Raw genomic sequence first — 21,014 nt, 5'->3', positions numbered from 1 at the left:
AAGCAGCATGCCTATGTTGGTTAAAGTAATGGATAAAATTAGAAAATAAGGAATTATTAGATCTTGAAGGTTTTGATAACAGATTTGGATGGCACGCATACTTATGGTGTGATAAGAAGAAAATTCATAAAGGTTTTGGGAACCACATCTTCAGGAATTCGTTAATAGAAATATGGGACAGGTATAAAAATCTATTGGAACCAAGAGTTCCACATTGGCTATCTCCGTTGGAAGTGATGAGTGTGAAGAAAATCAATATGAGAGGTAATTGGATTACATATGTTGAATTGGTAATCAAAGAAGGGGGAAAATGGAAGTTAAAACCATATGAACAAGTTAAAGAATATGTATATGACTGGCTGCATTATTTCCAGGTTAATGAAATGTTTAAAAAATATTTAAAAGAAAGTGGTTATGGTGAAAAAGATTCAAAGTTTCAAACAGATATAATAAATAACGAATGTAAAATTTTGTCAAAAATGTATAAAATACTGTTGGAATGGAATACGAAAGATGAAGAGGTTAAATCGGTAATGATACAATGGGCCAAAGATTTTGGGTATAACATTCAATTTGATGATTGGGAAAAATTGTGGAAAGAAAATCTAAAATTTACTGCATGTACGGTGTTGAAGGAAAATGTTATGAAAATGTTTTATAGATGGTATATCACACCGGTAAAACTAGCAAAAATGTATAAGATGTGTAATAAGTGTTGGAAATGTAAAGAAAAAGAAGGAACGTTTTATCATGTGTGGTGGGAATGTAAAAAACTGAAAAGTTTCTGGGAAATGATTTATAATGAACTGAAAAAAATGTTAAAATATACTTTTGTAAAGAAACCAGAAGCCTTTCTTTTAGGGATTACAGGAAAGGAAATAAGAAGAAAGGATTGTAAACTTTTCCAATATGCACTTACGGCAGCAAGAATTTTACTGGCCCAGAAATGGAAACAAGAGGAAATACTGACAATAGAAGAATGGAGAATGAAACTGACAGACTATGCGGAATTGGACAAATTAACTGGGAAAATCAGATATGTGCGAGACCAAAAGTTCATCGAAGACTGGGGAAAGTTTGTAGAATATCTGAAAAATGTATGTGATGTACAAACAACGCTAGTGGGGTTTCAAGAGGCACTGTAAAAGTTGAGATGTATTGTTAAAAAGAAATAGAAGGGGGAGGGAAGACAAATGGCAATACAAATGAAGGGAATGCGTACTGAAGAGACAAATACGGATGATTGTCAGAGAAGCTGAAGGAAGTCCTAAAAGAGATAATTTGTTAAAATTTGGATTAAAATGTACAATTGTATTGGAAAATCAATAAAAATTTATTCGAAAAAAAAGAAATAAAAGAGTACTTATGTCGAAAAGACATACCCAAAATTAAGAAAGAAAAGCTCCAAGACCAAAACTCCCCAATAACCATGACAGAGCTACATCAAACGATAAGATGAAATTGGGAAAATCCCCAGGCCCGGACTGTATTACCACAATACATTACAAAAAATTAGAGGAATCACTATTATCACCTATGATGATACTCTTAAATAGAATACTAGAAGACGGGAAGATTCCCAATACCTGGAAGAAGGCTTATATAGTAGTAATCCCAAAACATGTACGAAATAAAGAGTTCATAGCCAATTATAGACCAATATCACTACTCAATAATGACTACAAAATTTATGCCCAAATATTGGCAACAAGATTAAAGACAGTTTTGCAGGATTGTATAAACAAAGAGCAGGCAGGATTCTTGCCGGGCAGGAAAAACCGAATAAGAAGGTAGCTTTTGTATTTGTGGACGCGGAAAAGGCGTTTGATAAAGTTTCACGGAAATTTCTAAAAATAATATTAGACCAGATGGACATGGGAGACCAAATTGCAAGAGGGTTAAAAGCAATCTATGAACAAGAAGCAAATATAATAATAAATAATGACATGACTGATTATTTTAAAATACAGAAGGGCACCAGACAAGGGTGCCTGCTTTCACCATTATTATTCATTTTGGTTTTAGAAATACTAAATCAAGAAATCAGACTAGACCAAGAAATAAATGGAATATCCTTAGGGGAGGAAATATATAAAATAAGGGCATTTGCAGATGACTTAGTGCTAATTGTGGAAAACCCAAAGGAAAGCATAGCAAAGGCTGTAGAAAAAATGGAAAACTTTGGAAAGGTGTCAGGTTTTGCTTGAATAAAGAAAAACGAAATTAATGGTAAAAAACATGGGAGAACAAGAGAAAAAGGAACTGGTAGAAAAATTGGGATTACAAATTGTAAAAAAAGTGAAATATTTAGGAATTCAAATAACAATGAAAAATATAAATTTGTTTGAAGACAGTTTTAAATTTTTTTGGGAAGAAATAAAAAGAGAAATGGAAATTTCGACAAGATTGAATTTAACACTCTGAGGGTAGAATTTCGGCTATTAAAATGAATATCTTACCAAAATTCCTGTTCCTTTTTCAAATGATCCCCATGATAGGTAAAGGTGATTGTTTTAAAAAATGGAAAACAGACCTAACAAAATTTATATGGCATGGCAAAAAGCCACAGATCAAACATAAATTATTAACTGACATAAAAGAGCGGGGTGGCTTTGGACTCCCAGACCTGAGAATATACTATGATGTGGCATGCTTTAGTTGGACCAGAGACTGGATTACATTAGATAACAATGACATTTAGACTTGGAGGGATGGAACAACAGATACGGTTGGCATGCCTATCTAATTTACAACAAAGTGGCGGTGCATAAAGAATTTCTAAGTCATGCAATTAGAAATTCGTTATATAAGGTCTGGGTGAGACATAGAATGTTGTTAGAACCGAAAAACCCATGGTGGGTTTCACCGCTAGAAGTAATATCAGTTAAAAAGAAAAATACGATAGGAAGATGGGTGACATACCAGCAGCTCCTAAAGGAGGAACAGGGCAAATTAAAATAAAGACCATACGAAGAGGTGACCCAATACTGCACCACATGGTTACAATATCATAAAATTGCCCAAATATTTAATCAGGATAAAGCAATAGAATTTGAAAAGGAAGAATCAAAATTACAAAAAGTATTACTACAATACTCGAAAAAGAGTATATCCAAAATGTATAATTTTTTATTAGAATGGGAATCAAAGGATGAAGAAATAAAAGAAGTTATGACTAAATGGGCATGCAATATAGGTTATGGAATTTGGCTGGAACAATGGGAGAAATTATGGAAATGTGATATTAAATTTACGGCATGTTACACACAATCAGAGAAAATTTGATGCAAATGGTGTACCAATGGTACTTATCTCCGGTAAAATTGTCTAAAATTTACAAATTAAAATCAAATACCTGTTGGAGATGCAAGAAAGAAATAGGAACAATATTTCATATGTGGTGGGAATGCTGACCTATTAAACAATTTTGGAATGAAATATATGAAGAAATCAAAAAGATGTTTAAAATATCTTTCAGTAAAAAACCGGAGGCATTCCTTTTAGGTACAATCACAAACGATATACTTGACAATCAAAGGAAAGTATTCCTTTATGCAACGACAGCTGCCAGGATGCTTATAGCAAAAAATTGGAAAGGGAAAAAAATTCCATCAATGAAAGAACAGCAAATTAAATTTTGTGAATATATAAATCTGGCAAGACTCACAGCATTCATAAGAGGACAATCGGACCAGAAATTATTAAAAGAATGGGAATGGTTCCTGGGATGGGTTGTGGGTGGAAAGTGAGGATGTTTCACCCCTCCCATTGCAAGAATCTGCTGACAATGTTTCAGGAAGGAGGGGGCGGATTTTGCTCATCGCTTCTTCTGCTCCAGCCTATGGGAGTCTGAGTGTTATCTGTATATAGATAAGGTGACTGCTCAAGCAGCTGTAACACTCATGCAGTCCAGGGTCTCCGATTAGTCTTTAGTTAGTTTATGCAGTAGCTGTAGAGAATAAAAGAAGTTATACTTCAGAGCTGTCATTCGTGTGGTTCATACTCTGCTGTGCTCCGCTGACTTTTGAAACTGAGTTTGGTGCTCACAGCTCTAAGTTGTGAGTCCATTGCACTTAGACCTGCTCCCTGCAGTGGAAGATCTCAGGGAGTGCTTTTCCAGCTCGCCTGGCCCAGTCGGGGCTGAAGAGGTTGAGCCCAGTCATTGGCACTGACTCAAAGGCGAAGCTGACATCTACACCGTCAATTGTTGTCAACATTATTATTATTATTATTATTATTATTATTATTATTATTATTATATTTCTATACCACCCTATACCCAAAGGTCTCAGGCAGTTCACATAAAATATTAAATACATTAAATGAAAACAAAACCAACAACCCAATAACACCCCCCCCAAAAAAAAGATCCAGCATTTTTCAAAAGGGTATAATATGTAGATCAAGTCAGGCAAAGGCCTGGTTGAAAAGGAAAGTTTTTGCCTGGCGCCTAAAGGTGTATACTGAACATGGGTGGGGAACGTCCCCCAAAATATTTTATTTGGGGGTCCAATAGAAGTTGGCACCTACACTTCTTACCTATTGTTTCCCTAAACTATTTTAATATTAGCAAACATTTTCTTCTATTTTGAGACAGAAGCCTTGACAAATAAAGAATATTCAGAATCTTGGTGTAGATCATGAATTTTTATAAGGAGTTAAATTATTCAGGGGTGTTACTCTTTCACTTACAAGCAGTCCTCACTCTCCCAGATGAGCCCCCTGAGAGAGGGGGGAGGGAGGGAGGGAGGGAGGGAGAGAGAGAGAGAGAGAGAGAGAGAATGTACACAAGCACACTTGGCTTTGCCTAAGAGTCTGGGTAAAAGTTGAATCCAGTACATATAGATCATAAAGAGGAAGCAGGAAATACTATCACTCTTTCAAATTCCTCCTCCAGCTCTATGCACTCTTCAAGGGAGAAAAGAGGTTATCCCTCTATTTGCACAAGAGAGGATTTCGCTGTGATCCAGCGCGGCTTTTCTCATATTCATTTTTTATTTTATGAATATTTGGTACAAAATTCTTTCCCAAATATCTGTGTCACAAAATCAGTCTTAAGATAGCTGGGATTCTAATTACAATTAATCAAACACCCTCTCATTTGTGTGACCCATATAAGAATAATTATAGTGTTCAGTTGTATTACACGACTTGCAATCACATTCCAAGGCTATTAGCATATGGTATCACACCCCTTGTTGCTTATTTGTTTTCAATAACTGAGCATATGAAAACAGAGAGTACTGCTGATGTCTCTGAGGAAAGCAAAAAGCCCTTAGAGAAAGAGAGTTGAACCTGACCAGGCAACCTAGAAAGAATTAAGGAGAAAGAGACAGCAAGAGAAGGATGGAGATATGGACACTTTTGATTGCTCTGTTGGTGGCTCTTCTGATTCTGCACTACCTGAAACAGCTCTGGTCAAACAGGCATGACCCTCCAGGGCCTGTTAAGGTTCCTCTCATTGGAAGCTTGTGGATCCTTGGATTGAAGATTCATGAAGATACTTTCATTAAGGTACTTACATCTTAGTTATAATTCATTTTGATTTCAGCAATTGCTTTATCTATTTCCCTCAACAATTGTGATATTTCAGCTTAAACAATAGCATCAAATAGTAAATGGTAAATGCCATAAGCCTATTTTGTAAGAAACAGTAAGATATACAAATAATAGGGATAATACAAAGAATATTATTATCAATACTGAAAAGCACAAAATCATATAAAAGTTGAAAAGATGCATTAAAAACTACTGATCAAAAATATTTATTGTATACTGTTAAACTGAGGAAGGAGGAGAGAACACCCTCAAAGAAAGAATGGTTTATGAAAATCTTGGAACATGCAGAGATGGCAAAAATTGATAAAAGATACTAATTTAGAATCTTTTAAAGAAGATTGAAAACATTTGCAGCCTATATAAAAAGTTATTTCCCATATGTAAATACCACAGCATGGTTTGAAGTGTAAGAAAACAGCAGAACATATTAAGAAACATGATGGAGAGGATGAAATTAGATAAGATGGAACTTTAAAATGCAATTGTATGTAATTCAAGTTATAAACAAAGATGTTGGGCGAGTGGGAAGTCACTTGTTTTGTTGAATTGGAATATAATTGTTGTGTAACAAATATAACTTTCTAAATGGAAAAAAGAATAAAATATTATTATATTAAAAAAAAAGACTGACCACATAGGTCCTCAGCATTCATTCATGGCAGCCTCTCAACATGGAATTAACCTGCAGGTGCTATTCAATTTCTTAAGCCTGGTGTCAGCGATGTTGCTTCACTGACAGGGAATGAGAATGCAGGCATAGAGAGCAAACATATGAGAGTGGTATGCAGAGAGAAGGTAGAAGCAGCAGGGAGCAGCCATAACTTGAGCTCTGGACATACGGAAGAAGCTGCAGAGGTGAGGGAGACTGAAGCTCTTGTATTAAGTTGAAATATCCAACTGCAGTTTTTGAACACATCTTTCCTCTCCTCTCTTTTGACCCTAATGGTAGCTGGCAAAACAACATGGAAATATTTTCGCCTTATGGACAGGACATCTACCCGTTGTAGTACTGTCTGGATTCCAAGCAGTGAAAGAAGCGCTCACTGACCACTCTGAAGAATTAGACGAGCGACCACAGACTCCTTTCCTTAGGGCTATAGCAAAAGGAAAAGGAAAAGGTAAGTAGTGAAGAATAAGAGTTTCTCCTGGTATTTTCCCAAGAGAAAACATTTAAAGGGCTGTCCAGAGAAAAGGTTCTCTATTATTGTTGCACTCAACAGGAAATGGGTTACCTAGGAGTGAACAATTAGGGGCTGAGGTCCTTTCAGTGCCCCCCTAAAATATTTGAGGGGACCACCAGGCTCCCTCTAAGTTCATGGCAATTGCCATTCTAATGGTGGGCATGAGCCACATAATAATAATAGTAATTATTATTATTATTATTATTATTATTATTATTATTATTATTATTTATACCCCACCCTCCCCAGCCAACACCAGATATAAAATAATTGATTGAAATACAACTTAAAAAACAAGATTAAAATACAACATTAAAATGCAGCCTCATTTCAGCAGAAACTCAAAAACTTTTTGGGGGGTGAAAATGTCAAGTCTGGTTGAGAAAAAAAAATCCAGGCTGGTCCCACGTGGGCCAAACAAAAGCCAGGGAAGTCCCCAAGTAGGAGTTCCATCACAGAAGGAAAAAGGGGAAAAGAAAGAGGGGGAGGGGATCAAGTTGATTCCAAGCCAAAGGCCAGGCAGAACAACTCTGTCTTACAGGCCCTGCGGAAAGAAATCAGATCCTGCAGGGCCCTGGTCTCATAAGACAGAGTGTTCCACCAGGCCAGAGCCAGTGTTGAAAAGGCCCTGGCTCTGGTTGAGGCTAATCTGACTTCCTTAGGGCCCAGGACCACTAGGGTGTTGCTATTTCTGGACCTTAAGGTTCTCCGTGGGCATACCGGGAGAGGTGGTCCCATAGGTACGAGGGTCCTAGGCCATGAAGAGCTTTAAAGGTCAAAACCAGCATCTTAAATCTAACCCTGTACTCCATCGAGAGCCAGTTCAGCTGGTAAAGGACTGGGTGAATATGCTCCCATGGCAGGGACCCTGTGAGGAGCATCGCTGCAGCATTCTGCACCTGCTGGAGTTTCTGTGACCGTTAAAGAAATTGGAGTTCTTGTTGGAAATACACTAAAAAGGATATACCAAGAACTCAGGCCACAAGTTTCAATATAAGGAATAATTCCTACTTGAGAGTTGAAAAGAAAAACGTGTATATTCTGCTAAGAATAACAGTTTGAAGCTAATGGTAAATTTAAACACAACGTGTAAGTACAGTAGTTTTAAGGTAAAACGTTTAAGTACAGAAATAATGTAGTTTCAAATATGCAGTGATATAGTATAAAGGTACATAAAATACCAGTACACAACAATTATTTTGTACAAGTCTCAATGGCAGTCAAAAGGAGTCCATATTATATAGAATCAGAATAAAGAATCAAATAGTGAAGCCTTATTTACCTAGGGATCCATCAGCCACGCCATCCCCGGACCTTGGAGGGAACAAAAGTACCAGGAAAGCAAAATCTTCTTTGGAGAAAAGCAGTTTATTATCTGTGCACAGAGACAACCAGCAGAATAAATTCTGAAAGACTGGCTGTAAATACATTGCATTTGGCAGGCATTCTTATACTGTAGGTACACATTTCTCCACCAATCACCAATTGCCAACCTATAGGTACACCTTCCTTCCACCAATCACCAATTGCCAACCTATAGGTACACCTCCCTTCCACCAATCACCAATTGCCAACCTATAGGCACACCTTAGGAGGATAATCACGTTAAGCACGTTCCTTACCCATTTCCCTGTCTTTTGAGCCTACGTGGCTCCTCTTATTCTTTACTTGACCAGTGTCACAAGCCAAACCTGCTTAAGCAATCTTTATTGGAATCTAAAGCCAAAGCTTGCTCAGGCAATCTATATTGCTACAGAGCTAAACCGTCCCTTCCTTCATTCCCTCCTCTTCTTTTGGACAGCCTTCTGGCTCGTCCAAGGCAATAGGCTGGTATTCACGCATCAAAGCTATCACTCGGGGACCCATCATGCGCGACATTGTTTTGTGCACCATATTTTGCAAGCATTGCACCAAGCAGGGAATACAGAAGCAAAGAAGCAATAAAAATAAAATTGGTCCTAAGAGCATAAAAAACATTCCTCTGAGCCACCCATTTGGCAAAAGCTTATCTAGCCAAGACATATTCCATCCTTCCCACACTTGTACAGGGACGTGTGCCACCTTCTCAATACTTGCGGCTAGATTACGGATGGCTTCACCATGATCTGAAATATTGAAGCAGCATGCTCCACCAGTCAGGTTGAGGGCAGCACAAAATCCTCCTTGTTTGGCCAGAATAAAGTCCATTCCCAAACGCAGCTGGAGGACAGCAGTGCGGGTCTCATCCAGCTGGGTAGCAACAAGGCGAAGGGCGGTGGCCGTTGCATTGGCCACAATCTCTACTACTGCCTGGAGTCGGATTATGCGATTTAGATTGTACATGGGCTCTCTGGCACCTGCTACTAACTCACCAGGGTTCCAGGAGGCCGGATCGTAGTGGGCAATTATTCGCTCAGGTGGCCATTCATCCTTTCCCCACGTCTGCTTGCTCCCTGAGGCTATATTCGTGATATCAACAGATCTGTGATTGCGATGGGGAAATAAGGTGGTAGGGAGCAGCCACATGGGGGGTAAAAGGAAGGCTGGATAACAATTGCCCCACCAACCGTTGGGGAGGTGGTGGAAAGCCTTTGTCCCACAAATCCAATATACAGGATCCTTGTTCTGGGTGGCCATATGGTCACCCATAGAACTAAAAGCTAAAAGATTTAAATTGGTGCAGGCTCCGCCACACTCAGTGGTATCAGTGGGGTTACACGTACACTTGCATGAGGAGCGCCCAGTAAAAGTTATATTGTGTCCAAGGGTGGCATTTTTGGTCTGGTTGACACAGAACCATCCGGGAATCCGATAAACACGGAGGGGATAGGGATGATTCCAGTATGGGCCCCACTGGAATTTACTTCCAGTATACTGGATTCGGGTCCGATTAAGAGGCAACGGAAGCAGGGGCATGCCCCCAGCCGCATCCAGAGGTCCCAAGGCACAAACAAGGCAACGGGTCCTATTCTCCTCCTTAGCTACCATTTCTGCCGTTTGCAGCCAGCGGTTGTAAGGGTTGTGGATGCCCCGCGTGACCATGATACGGGTAATGTTTACCTGGGAGATCCAGGACCCTACTTCCCCCTGGGCCAGAGCGCAGGCGGGTTCCCCAACTAGGAAGAGAAGGAGAACTGTCAGTGGGATGGAGGAGGGACGCTTCTTCCCGCAAATTCTATGGCGCTCGTGCCAGCAAAAAAAAAAAAAAAAACACATCCACGTGACAAGGGCAGTTGAGATAACTCCCACCCACCAACCCCAAGAATGCCAGGGCTCTCCCCACCACAGATCAGTCATGGTATGGGTCTGGAAAGGGGGTTGGGGTTATCCGGACGCTCAAGTTGGTTAGGGAAACAAGGTCGGGGATACCTCCAAGCGTCAAACCCTATGGTGTGGAGATAAAACTCCTCAATCCCCGGGGGATGATGGTACCCCTGATGGGTGGAGGATAACCTTGCCCCCCAAGGAGAGGGTACCCACGGTGGATGGGCCACTACACACCCACACGAATAGGTAGCCGCCTGTAAACTGCAAATGCTTGGTGTCAAAATCCCCACTGCTTCCTCCTCATACCATATAATGCATACTAAAGTTCGTTCAGGGTTCTGGACGTTATCAGGGGACAAAGGCTGCAAGGCTGGAACGTTGGAGGCGCTCCCGGTGGGCGCCCCTCCCATCCAATTCTTCAGCTGTGCGTAGAGATATCAGCTTCCGGTGTGATACCAGCAGAGCGGTCGTCTGCCAGGCGTCTGGCGATAGTCAGCCGGAGGGAGTTCTCTGGATCTGGTGTAACTGTCCAGTCTGAAATAGCTTTCTTCACTCGAGTATGGTGGACCCACGGGGTGATGCCAGCAACCTTCACAGCAGTAGGTGTAGAAAGTAGCACAGTGTATGGTCCCTTCCAGCAAGGCTGTAGGGGGGCTCGCTGCCAGTCTTTCACCCACACTTCATCACCTGGCTCGAACTGATGGAACGGTTCAGTTAACACACATGGGGTGCGAGCCTGGGTCCACCTGTTGAAACAGGAGAGAACTTGGGAGAGTGACTGTACATAGTTATTCAATTGCATATCTTGGCTAGCATATGGAGTTAACATTCTAACATAGGGGACTGGTCTCCCAAACAAAACCTCAAATGGTGACAAATGGGTCCGCTTTGACGGGAGGCTGCGGACCCTGAGCAATGCCAAGGGCAACATGGCCACCCAATTAGACCCGGTCTCCTGCGTCAGCTTGGACAGCTGATTCTTTAGAGTTCTGTTCATTCTCTCTACCTTTCCAGAACTCTGGGGTCTATAAGCAGTATGCAGCTTCCAGTTGATCTGGAGCGCCTTTACCAGTCCCTGTAGGACTGCGTGAACAAATGCTGGTCCATTATCAGATCCTATGGACCTTGGCAATCCATAGCGAGGGATGATTTCCCTAAGCAGGCACCTGGTTACTTCAAATGCCTTTTCAGTCTTTGTTGGCCATGCTTCGACCCATCCGGTGTAGGTGCACACTGCCACCAGCAGGTAGCGGTGTAGTCCACAACGGGGTAATTCAGTAAAGTCCACGACAAGATCTTCCATAGGTGCAGTTCCACTATGCTGACTCCCTGGGGGAGCCAGTGGTCCGGCTCTGGGATTATTCTTTTGGCATAGCAGGCATTTCCTGGAGATCTGGGCTGCCAGTTGGTAGAGGTGGGCTATATAGAAGCACTTCCCCAGCTGCTTGGTTGTAGCATCGGGTCCTATGTGGGTTGAACCATGATATCTCTGAATTATCTGCCGAGAAAGAGACTCTGGAATCCATATCCTGTCATCATGGGTAAGGTACCATCCTTCTTTGGACAATGTCAGTTCCTGGGCGTCTGCAGTGTCCTTTTCCTGCTTTGTGTAAGCTGGCTTGTCAGCGGTGCTTAAAATCTCTTCTGGGACCAGTGCTCCAATAACCGAGGCGGGGGCCAGTTCTTGGGCTGCTTCCTTGGCTACTCTGTCTGCCAATCGGTTTCCTCTGGCCACTTCCCCTGGTCCAGTCCTGTGGCCATAGCAATGGATAACTGCCACTGCCTCGGGCTCCCATACAGCATCCAGAAGGTTCAATAGAGCTTGTGGGTGGGCCACCTGGTTTCCTCTGGAGGTAAGCAAACCTCTTTCTTTCCATAAGGCTCCATGGGCATGTAAAGTCAGGAATGCATACTTAGAATCTGTATAAATGTTTATCTCCTGTCCCTTTGCCAGGTTCAGGGCTCTGGTAAGCGCAGTTAGCTCTGCCAGCTGGGCCGATGTTCCAGGCGGGAGTGATTTTGCTTCGATCACCTGGTCTTCCAGGGCTACCACTGCATAGCCTGCTTTCCGCTGTCCAGTCTCAACAAAGCTGCTTCCATCTACAAACCATGAAGGCCAGTGGGGGTTTGCCTCATCTTTTAGGTCAGGTCTGCTGGAATATACTTCATCCATCACTTCAATGCAATCGTGCGTCTGCTCCTCACCTTCTCCTACCGGTAACAGGGTAGCTGGGTTGAGGGCGGTAGTAACCTGGAACTTCAAACGCGGGTGCAACAACAGCATCTGGCACTTTCTCATCCTTGCTTGGGAGAGGAAATAGGTACCCTTCATGTCGAGCAGAGCTGGGACTGCATGCGGGGTCACACAAACAGTGTCTTGGCCAAAAGTAAATTTGTCTGCCTTATTCAGTAGGGTAGCTACTGCCACAACTGCTCTCATACATGGCGGTAAACCTTGTTCTGTAGGTGTCAGGCGCTCAGATAGGTATGCCACAGGCTGTTGCCAGCTTCCCAGTTTTTGGCATAGCACTCCCTTTGCTGTTCCCTGGTCTTCATCCACAAACAGGGAGAAAGGCTTTTCTGGATTTGGGATACCCAGCGCTGGTGCTTGTTGCAATGCCCTTTTCAAATCCTGGAAGGCCTGTTGCTGCTCTTCTCCCCACACAAAGGGGTCCTTTTCCGTCCCTCTGGTTGATTCGTGCAGAGGCTTGGCAATTGTGCTGTAGTCTGGTATCCATATTCTACAGAATCCTGCCGATCCCAGAAAGCCACGAAGTTCTCTGCGATTTTTTGGTTTTGGAATCTGGGTAATGGCTTGCTTCCTCTCTTCCCTTAGGGTCCGTTGCTGATAAGATATATCAAATCCAAGATATTTCACGGTAGGTTGGCATATTTGGGCTTTTTTCTTAGATACTCGGTATCCCGCTTCACCCAGATGGTTCAGCAAGTCCTTGGTGGCTTCCATACACGTGTCTTTGTCTGAACAAGCCAAAAGAAGATCATCCACGTACTGCAACAAGACTCTGCGTGGGCTGGTGGGGAAGCTAGACAAGTCCGATGCCAATGCTACCCCAAAAAGGGTTGGAGAATTCTTGAAGCCTTGTGGAAGCCTTGTCCACGTGTATTGCACCCTGGTGCCTGTTCCTGGATCTGTCCATTGAAATGCAAACAGGGGCTGACTTTCCTCTGCCAGGCGGCAGCAGAAAAATGCATCCTTCAAGTCCAATACTGTGAAACAACATGCAGTAGGAGGTATTAGACTCAGCAGCGTGTAAGGATTGGGCACATTGGGGTGGAGGGTTTCCACGGCCTGGTTGACCAATCGAAGGTCTTGGACTGGACGGTACGTGCCATCTTCCTTCTTCACCGGCAAGAGTGGGGTGTTCCACTGAGATTGACACTGTCTCAGGATGCCATGGCGAAGTAACCGTTCCAAATGTACCCATACTCCCTCCGCAGCTCTTCGGGGGATAGGATATTGGTTCACAGCCACAGGGTTGGCGAATGGCTTGGGCTTGACTATTATAGGTGGGATGTTCTTTGCCATTCCGGGCGGGTTGCTTTCTGCCCACACATCAGGGGTAACTTCTTGCAGGAGGTCCTCTGAAATAATCCCCTCCTCTTCTTTTACCATCATTAAGCGCCAATGTTCCCTTAAGGGTACCTCTAAGGAGAATTCCCCTGCTGGCCCTGTGGTCATTGTTACTTCTCCCGTTGGTTGGAAAGAAATCTGGGCTTGTAATTTTGATAGCAGGTCTCGGCCCAATAATGGGATGGGACACTCCGGTATATACAAAAACTTGTGTTGGACCACTTGACCGCCCAAGCTACAAGCAACAGATTGCAGGAATGGGGCTCTTTGTGATTTGCCTGTAGCTCCTATTATATTAATTGTTTGCTTGGTGGGCTTGGATACTGGTACTGGCAAAACAGAGTGGGCGGCTCCGGTGTCAACCATGAAGGGGATGGTTCGGCTCCCTGTTTGTATTTTGACCATGGGCTCACGGGAACCTAAATCAGCTGGGCCCGGTCTGTCCTAATATTCTTCTTCTTTCTCTCTCAGGCTCATTGCGCCGGGCTGTCTTTGGGTTGGGGGGTGCCAGGGGGGTCCCTGTCCTTGTCCTCTACCCCTGCCAACATTCGCCAATGTCCAGGGTCTCAGTTCCTGTCCAGATCCCACGGGGTTTGGCCCTGGGACTCGTTCTCCTCGTCCTCTTCCATCTAAGTGAGCCTGTGGGCATTCTCTTTTCCAGTGCCCTTCCTGCCAGCAGATGGCGCACTGGTTCCTCCCCAGACGGCCTTGTCCTCCTCCCTGGGTGCTTCCTCTTTTATGAGGGGTGGGTGTGGTAGCCTGTAATGCCATCAACTTTTTTGCTTGATATTTCTCTTTCTTCTTTTGTGCCTCTTCCTCCCTCTGATTATAAGTGGTTTGAGCCAATTCTAGCATCCACTCAAGGGTGTGGCCCATGAAAGCCTCGTGTTTCTGGATTTTTCGGCGGACATCGGGTGCTGCCTGAGCTACAAAGGCAGTTTTTATGATAGGGGCATTGACAGCCTCATCTGGGTCCACAGGGGTATACTGGCGGTAGGCTTCCTTCAGTCTTTCCAGATAGGCGCCTGGGGGCTCCTCACTCCCTTGCATTATCTCCCTGATCTTGGCAAAATTAGTAGGCTTCCTGGCTGCCCTTCTCATGCCATTTAAGACATTCTGGCGATAAGTGGTGAGGGCGTTTTGCCCCTCAGTGGTCTGATAATCCCAATTCGGTGTATTTTCAGGATATCCTGTTGCAACAGCTTGATCTCCTGCCCCCTGCGCTCTCATGTGTGCTCGGGCTTCAGCATGAATTCGCCTAGCCTCTTCTGTAGTTAGCAGGGCATCCATCAAATATTGCACATCATCAAAAGTCGGATTGTAGGTTTTGAAAATTCCCTCAAACAGCTTTATTATTTTTGCTGGGTTTTCCTCAAATGAAGGGTTTTGGTTCCTCCAATTACAAACATCTGCACTAGAGAAGGGGACATGTTGAACTGTATAAGTTCTATTGGGCACCACCCCGTTAGGTCCCGCAGGGGCCGGAGGGTCATACACTCTACGCAGAGGCATCACTCTGGCCGCGCCCTTTTTCTGTGCTTTATGTGCCCTATGGAGGGTCACTCTTTTCGCCGCCCTTCCCCACTCTCTCTGCCACTTCCTTTTATGTTGCCCTGTACATTCCGCTGCCTTTAACAAATAGTGGCTGACATCCACTTCTTTTGCATAAGGTTCCACATACTTCCTTAAACGTTCTGCCTGCTCCTCTGTCCATGTCTTGTTATTATTTGTCAGCTTGACTAATCTTTCTACAAACTCTTCATCCTCATCATCCTCTTCTCCTTCTGACTCATCAGTCTTGGGTTTGGGCTGGGGGCCAGCTCCTCCCAGTGCCTGGGGACCTGGGCCTGGTGGAATTGCCTGAGGGGCAGTTGGTGGAGCATAGGGTGGAGGTGGTTTAATAATTCCTCCCTCCTCATCTTCTGGGTCTGGTATCACTGGGGGCCTTTCTAACTTCCCTGCCGGTCGAACTGCACAAACTGTACTTTGTGGGGCGTCGCCTCGGCAGGCTTTCAACCACGGTGGGTTCTTTTCTACATTGGTTTTCCAAGTAGAAATATAAGGGATCTGGTCTGGGTGGACATTCAAGATATTTTGATATAGTGGGCTGATTAGTTGCAAATTAAGACTGCCCTCCGATGGCCAATTAGTTTGTTGGGGCCAATCAACTTCACACAATGTCCTCATCCTCTGTCTTCTCAATTTGATTCCCCAATCATCATGCTTTGTGGCTGCTTTCCAGTTGTTTAAAAAACATTCCAGAGGACTACATTGGCTTGCCCCAGACCCCATTTTTTTTTTCTTTTTTTTCCAGATACTCTGCTCCTAACAGGTTGTAAATTCTTTCACACTCCACACACTACAGCCCTACAATCGCTCGGCCAAGGGGGACACTAAGCCCTGGCCCACACTTGATAATTCAGTCACTAGAGTATCTGACATGCAACATACAACATACAAAACACACCAATATAATTTCAACATGTAACACACTAAATACACCAAAATAATTTCCCCCTGTTTCCCTTTTTACCAAACCTTACTGGCGGCACTCTACTGCACAACCAGTTGAGGCTGATCAGGCCTCGCCCTTTTCCCTTGGGCCCACGCCCTTTTCCCTTGGGCTTACCGTTTTCCGCTGCGGACCTGTCCCCTCGGCGCCGTCCTCTTTGTTTTTCTCCCTCAACAAGATGTCTCCACTACAGGACAGTGTGGCCGGCTTCCCCCACGAAACAGGCGGGGTGCGCGCTGAAGCCTGCAAACGCTGCTGAGCTGTTCACCTTGGTTGAGCCTGGCCCTCCGGTCCGTATTTGGGGAGGGGGCTTATCCCGGGACCAGCCCCCAAAGAAATGAAGCCTTATTTACCTAGGGATCCATCAGCCACGCCATCCCCGGACCTTGGAGGGAACAAAAGTACCAGGAAAGCAAAATCTTCTTTGGAGAAAAGCAGTTTATTATCTGTGCACAGAGACAACCAGCAGAATAAATTCTGAAAGACTGGCTGTAAATACATTGCATTTGGCAGGCATTCTTATACTGTAGGTACACATTTCTCCACCAATCACCAATTGCCAACCTATAGGTACACCTTCCTTCCACCAATCACCAATTGCCAACCTATAGGTACACCTCCCTTCCACCAATCACCAATTGCCAACCTATAGGCACACCTTAGGAGGATAATCACGTTAAGCACGTTCCTTACCCATTTCCCTGTCTTTTGAGCCTACGTGGCTCCTCTTATTCTTTACTTGACCAGTGTCACAAGCCAAACCTGCTTAAGCAATCTTTATTGGAATCTAAAGCCAAAGCTTGCTCAGGCAATCTATATTGCTACAGAGCTAAACCGTCCCTTCCTTCATTAGGGCCGAAAAGGAGTATCCGGAGTGTGAATCAGATGTATGACTCAGTAGTGGTGACCAGGACAGGGCCCTGTTTCGGAGTAAACGCCTTCTTCAGCTGGTAATATCAAATAATATGTCAAAATAAAACAGGTTCTTCAATACCATAGATCATAAATATAATAAAGTATATACATTCTAAAGTGTATTAACACATATCATGATATTTGGTTCCATACCTCGGTTTTTTGAGGGCTATAAATCTGTTGGAAGTCTGTATCATTTAATTATTTTATGTTTCTTTTTCGACATGCGTCTAGAGATAAGGATTTACAAGAGTTATTATTTCCAGTCAAATTGTTTGTGAAAAACGGACATCAAATGGGTGTTTTCTCACCTTAGATAATGGAATGCTTCCAAGTTTTCATGCGTTTCTCTGTGCATTTTCCATTAGGGGTTGAGATAATTGTCTTATATGTGTGTCTGTGGAGGAGGAGGATAGGCCCTCCCTTCTTAAAGGTGTAAACAGAGAAGGGATTTATAGTCCAAGGTCATCTATAGTGGTTATTAAAGGAAAGAATTGTAGTCTTGATGTTCATTCAAGCCCTTGGGGAACATCGTTTCAAACAAATGAATATATCGTGCTTCCTGTTGTAACAATAGTCTATCAATATTTCTGCTGGTATATAAATCTACTTTAGGTTTCCAGATAATGAAGAAAACAAAATCATCCTCCGTATGTTTTTGCTGTATATAGTGTTCCACCATTGGGGCGTCTAGCACTCTGTTACGGATCCGTGATCGATGTTCATTTATGCGTAGTTTAATTGGTCTGGTGCTTTTGCCTATATATATCTTGTGGCATGGGCACATCCATGCATACACGCTATTCTTCGTGTTACAATTACTAAAATGTTCAATCTGAAACTTGAAGCCGGTCTGTATGTTGGTAAACTCCTTTACTTGTAGTGCGTATTTGCATACATTGCAACTACCACATTTGTAGTGGCCTTTAGTTGATGCTTCCGGATATGGAAGTTGGTCCGATTTCACCAAATAATTCCTAAGTGATTTTGTTCTTTTTAGACCAATTATAGGTGGTTTTTGGCATCCTGGGATGTTGGATAACAAATGCCAATGTTTATATATGAGTTTCTTAATGCTAGAAGTATGTGGTGTAAATTGCAGTGATGTGCAGATACGATCTTCTCTGGGTTTATCCGAGGTTTTTAAAGTAAGCAGGTCTTTCCTGTTTTTCACTTCCGCTCTATCTTGAGCTGCAGCAAGAGTCCGTGATGTGTATCCTCGTTGTAATAAAGACTGTGTGAGTTGATAGGCAGCTATTTTATAGTCATGTTGGAACGATGCATTTCTTTTTAGTCTTAAATACTGTCCATACGGTAAGTTGTGCAATAAATGTGGAGCGTGAAAGGATGAAGCGTGTAATAATGAATTTTGATCGGTTGGTTTATGGTATGGGCGGATCTTAAGTTGTTGAGAGTTATCTTTAAAGACTGTGACATCCAGAAAATTGATTGATGTATCATGAATGGTACCAGACAGTCGTATATTTGGATCTTGGCCATTGATCCATTGGAGGAATTGTATTGCTGTGTCTTGATCCTGTATAACGAAGAACAAATCATCTATAAACCGATAATACTTGATTATTTTAGATCTGAAAGGATTGTTATGAAGGATGAAAGTTTTTTCAAAGTGTATCATGTAAATATTCGCAATAGAAGGGGCACAGGAAGAGCCCATCGCTACGCCTTTGGTTTGCAAATAGAACTGTTTTAAGTAACGAAAAAAGTTATGATCCAAAATGATATCCAAAATGTCGAGCAAAAAATGTGTTGGAGGTTCTCTCGTGGGTCTAGAATCCAAAAGTGTTTCTATAATTGTCCTGACTTCAGGTAACGGGACATTTGTATACAGAGACTCGACATCCAGGGTGACAAGGGAGGCTTTATCGGTTTATAGATGATTTGTTCTTCGTTATACAGGATCAAGACACAGCAATACAATTCCTCCAATGGATCAATGGCCAAGATCCAAATATACGACTGTCTGGTACCATTCATGATACATCAATCAATTTTCTGGATGTCACAGTCTTTAAAGATAACTCTCAACAACTTAAGATCCGCCCATACCATAAACCAACCGATCAAAATTCATTATTACACGCTTCATCCTTTCACGCTCCACATTTATTGCACAACTTACCGTATGGACAGTATTTAAGACTAAAAAGAAATGCATCGTTCCAACATGACTATAAAATAGCTGCCTATCAACTCACACAGTCTTTATTACAACGAGGATACACATCACGGACTCTTGCTGCAGCTCAAGATAGAGCGGAAGTGAAAAACAGGAAAGACCTGCTTACTTTAAAAACCTCGGATAAACCCAGAGAAGATCGTATCTGCACATCACTGCAATTTACACCACATACTTCTAGCATTAAGAAACTCATATATAAACATTGGCATTTGTTATCCAACATCCCAGGATGCCAAAAACCACCTATAATTGGTCTAAAAAGAACAAAATCACTTAGGAATTATTTGGTGAAATCGGACCAACTTCCATATCCGGAAGCATCAACTAAAGGCCACTACAAATGTGGTAGTTGCAATGTATGCAAATACGCACTACAAGTAAAGGAGTTTACCAACATACAGACCGGCTTCAAGTTTCAGATTGAACATTTTAGTAATTGTAACACGAAGAATAGCGTGTATGCATGGATGTGCCCATGCCACAAGATATATATAGGCAAAAGCACCAGACCAATTAAACTACGCATAAATGAACATCGATCACGGATCCGTAACAGAGTGCTAGACGCCCCAATGGTGGAACACTATATACAGCAAAAACATACGGAGGATGATTTTGTTTTCTTCATTATCTGGAAACCTAAAGTAGATTTATATACCAGCAGAAATATTGATAGACTATTGTTACAACAGGAAGCACGATATATTCATTTGTTTGAAACGATGTTCCCCAAGGGCTTGAATGAACATCAAGACTACAATTCTTTCCTTTAATAACCACTATAGATGACCTTGGACTATAAATCCCTTCTCTGTTTACACCTTTAAGAAGGGAGGGCCTATCCTCCTCCTCCACAGACACACATATAAGACAATTATCTCAACCCCTAATGGAAAATGCACAGAGAAACGCATGAAAACTTGGAAGCATTCCATTATCTAAGGTGAGAAAACACCCATTTGATGTCCGTTTTTCACAAACAATTTGACTGGAAATAATAACTCTTGTAAATCCTTATCTCTAGACGCATGTCGAAAAAGAAACATAAAATAATTAAATGATACAGACTTCCAACAGATTTATAGCCCTCAAAAAACCGAGGTATGGAACCAAATATCATGATATGTGTTAATACACTTTAGAATGTATATACTTTATTATATTTATGATCTATGGTATTGAAGAACCTGTTTTATTTTGACATATTATTTGATATTACCAGCTGAAGAAGGCGTTTACTCCGAAACAGGGCCCTGTCCTGGTCACCACTACTGAGTCATACATCTGATTCACACTCCGGATACTCCTTTTCGGCCCTATTTGATTCTTTATTCTGATTCTATATAATATGGACTCCTTTTGACTGCCATTGAGACTTGTACAAAATAATTGTTGTGTACTGGTATTTTATGTACCTTTATACTATATCACTGCATATTTGAAACTACATTATTTCTGTACTTAAACGTTTTACCTTAAAACTACTGTACTTACACGTTGTGTTTAAATTTACCATTAGCTTCAAACTGTTATTCTTAGCAGAATATACACGTTTTTCTTTTCAACTCTCAAGTAGGAATTATTCCTTATATTGAAACTTGTGGCCTGAGTTCTTGGTATATCCTTTTTAGTGGAGTTTCTGTGACAGCTTCAAGGCCAGCCCCACGTAGAGCGAAGTACAGTATACAGGCCTGGAGGTGACCGTTGCATGCATCACTGTGGCCAGGTCAGGGCGGGAAAGGTAAGGGACCAACTACTTGATGCGGTGAATGTGGAAAAATGTCACCTTGGCTGTTGCTGTAACCT

The sequence above is a fragment of the Podarcis raffonei genome, chromosome 5, assembly GCF_027172205.1.
Source record: "Podarcis raffonei isolate rPodRaf1 chromosome 5, rPodRaf1.pri, whole genome shotgun sequence".
NCBI lineage: Eukaryota > Metazoa > Chordata > Lepidosauria > Squamata > Lacertidae > Podarcis > Podarcis raffonei.
The sequence above is the reverse complement of the archived record's forward strand: the minus strand, read 5'-3'. Positions refer to the sequence as shown.